We start from the raw sequence: 3,098 nt of genomic DNA, 5'->3' as shown, positions 1-3,098 counted from the left end.
TAAGACTTTCAGCCCTCGTTTTTTCAAAAAAATATTATTCCTATTTTGCCCTGATCTCATTCATCTTTTGGACATGAAAACTGTTCGAGATGGTTTTGGTAATTTTTAGAAAAATAAATAAGGGTAAATTACACCAACATCCCCTGCTTTCAAAAACGCTCACTGATTTCTCTCATTTTTTGTGAAAATGTTTTTTCATTTTTTACCACTGTAAGAATATGGATTAGAGAGTTCAAGTTTAAGAAGGGTCATTTCAAAGTTCAAAGTATCAATACATATCCCTTGTATCGAACGTATTTTTTGCTCAATAATACATTATTTAATTTTTTCTAAATAATTAAATAACATAAAATGGGTTCTTGTGAAAACTAACCAGGAACTAGAATCCCTTTAGCCATCGGTTTCTGGGTCAGCAGTTCTACCATCCAATTCAAATGGACGGCCTGTTCCAATTTTAAAAGATAAAATTGAAAAAAATAAAAATAAAAATGACCAAAAACTGTTATCCTAGTTAAACAGATCCACAGTTCCACTGTTCAGGTCAGTAGATTGCTGACCAAGTTGATGATTTTTTGTGAAAGAACCAATTAGAGGTGACACAGAACCAGTTGTCTGAATGATTCCTACGCCAAAATGATCCGACTTTCTGGATCAAGGATGGTTTCATAACACTGATATCGATACACCCCTTTTGACATATCGGATGTATAGATACTTTCAACCGTGGCCCACTTAGCGATCATTGTTTTATTTGGTGGAGGAATAGTATTAGTCAACCTAAATTGGGTTGCATGAACAAAATTGGAAATGGGCAAATTTTTAACCAAATGGACTAAGGGATTTTCTTTTTTGAGTTTTTTTTTGTCAATGAAGGTAAAGTTAATATATTTCAGAAAATAGAGGTCAGCGAGTTTTTTGAAAACATAGGGGAAGTTAGTAAAGCTTACATTTTCAGCTGTCTCATTTCTCTGACCATATTGACATTACAACCGGAAGCGTATGCAATTTCTCTCTTTTTTTTAAATTTAAATCTCATTAATATCAATTTTAATTAAGTCTTAAAGTTTGAGACGTCACTAAATGCTAATATAATTTAATTAAATGCTCATTTAAGTTATCTTTGATTACAATATTTAACATGTCCTTAAATGTTATTTACGTGAAATAACTTATTAAAAATCGACAAACCAAAAATAACAAGTTTCAAACCCAAGTTATTTGAGTATAACAATAATTAATTAAGCATTATGCCAACCTTACTTGCTTATTAGAATGACATGTTTTTTATACTTAAAGTAATTTTTCTTGCCTTAGTGGATGTTTCCCAACGAATATATTTATTTATTAAAAATTAAGGTATATATTAACTTGTATACATAATAAATATTATCTAAATCTATATATAAATACACGTTTTAGTTCTTTTATTATTTTTTTAATGGTTACTAATTATACCCCGATACTTTATATAAATCATTAAAGAATGGTTTTTATGTTTAAATAAATTAATTATAGTCACATAAAACTCATTTTTATTATTGTTCATATTTTTAAGGATTTTCTTAACGTATCCATACTTTGAACCTTGTTTTCATTAATAAAATGCGATAACAATCCTAAGATGACAGAGGAGGTCAAAAGACTCAAAACCACTTTTCAGTAGAGACATTTTTGAATTTGTGTATTTTTTATTTTAATAATAAGGGTATTTTATTATTGTATATATTATATACAGGGTTCAGCCTTAGGTGGCATTTGATAAATATGAGGATCCGTTTGATTCACAATCGGAATCAGAATGATTTATTCCCTTCACCAGTGTGCATTAGACTGAAATCAAAATCTGAATTGGAATTGGTTAGAATAGATTCTCATTCCCAAAACCCTCAAATTCTTCATCCAGTTAACTATCCTAGAATCTCCTTCCACCACCACTAAGAAATGTTCAGAAACACGATGATCCTTGTACACGCCAGCAAGGTTTGAATTAGGGGTGTCAATTGGACTGGATTTGGTCCAATCTGATCCAGTCCAATGTGAGTCCATTATAAATGAACCAGGTCTAATCCAATCCAATGAATATTTTGGACCAATTTAGACCAGTCCAATTCAATGTTTGGACCATCCAGTCTGTTCAAATTTATTTTAACTTAAATTGGTTTCAACCCAAACCCAGTCCATTGGCACATATATTCTTATCTTATATCAATAGATCAGATATTGACTTAACCTAACCCAATTCAATATAATTTTTTTATGAACGGATCAGGTCCAATCCAATCTAATAAATATCCACTCCAATATGTCTTATTGATTCATCTAATCCGTTCAAATTGATCTTGAACTGAACGGTCCATTAACACACTTAGCCTGAATCTTTCTCCTCTCCATTATCCTGACCGTCCTCCGAATTGACTGATCCTCCCCCTCTATAAAAAGTCTTAATTCATAACTTTTTCCCAGCTCTATTTTATTGCTTTGAAGATAGTTTGGATCAAGGGTATACGAGCTAAATGAGCGAACGTAATATAAAGGGAATCAATTTGCTTGACCCTTGTCCGTGAGAACTCATGAAACTGTTAAATTACAGTGGCTGACTGAATTTCATTGCTGCCATGATGCCGGGAAAATCCCATAGCTGTCAGTGATTTAGTTTGGCCGGGTATACGAACAGAATTAATAGTAATCAATATTATGGTAAGATATACAAGACAGTTTGGCCGAGTGGTCTAAGGCGCCAGATTTAGGCTCTGGTCCGAAAGGGCATGGGTTCAAATCCCATAGCTGTCAGTGTTTAGTTTTTGTTTGGATGATTAATTACTTAAATAAAAGCTATTAAATTATTAATTGAATCTTATTTTGTTATCACTAACTCCAATTATATACAAAGGGGGTTCCACTATGATGTCAGAAAATTTTACAATCAAACAATCGGTATCATAAAAGTCAGATGGGCTTACAGCGAACTTCGTGGGGTTGGAGCGTGTTTTGTTGCTATTGATCCAGTTTCTTGGCCAAATCTTTTTTAGTATCATGTCTTTTCCAAAATCAGATAATTTTAAAGATATCATAGAATTTTTTTTTTTTTTACAGAAGTT

General features: G+C 31.9%; 1 non-coding gene across 1 annotated transcript; it reads left to right on the top strand.

The window, feature by feature from the left end:
• Nucleotides 1-2,710: 2,710 nt before the first annotated feature.
• Nucleotides 2,711-2,790, top strand: TRNAL-UAG (transfer RNA leucine (anticodon UAG)). The gene has a single exon. It is a non-coding gene; the product is annotated as a tRNA-Leu (tRNA).
• Nucleotides 2,791-3,098: the final 308 nt, after the last annotated feature.

This window comes from Nelumbo nucifera, chromosome 2, assembly GCF_055504915.1.
Source record: "Nelumbo nucifera cultivar China Antique chromosome 2, China Antique-T2T, whole genome shotgun sequence".
In the NCBI taxonomy this organism is placed as follows: Eukaryota; Viridiplantae; Streptophyta; class Magnoliopsida; order Proteales; family Nelumbonaceae; genus Nelumbo; species Nelumbo nucifera.
This window is presented reverse-complemented; position numbering and strand designations above follow the sequence as displayed.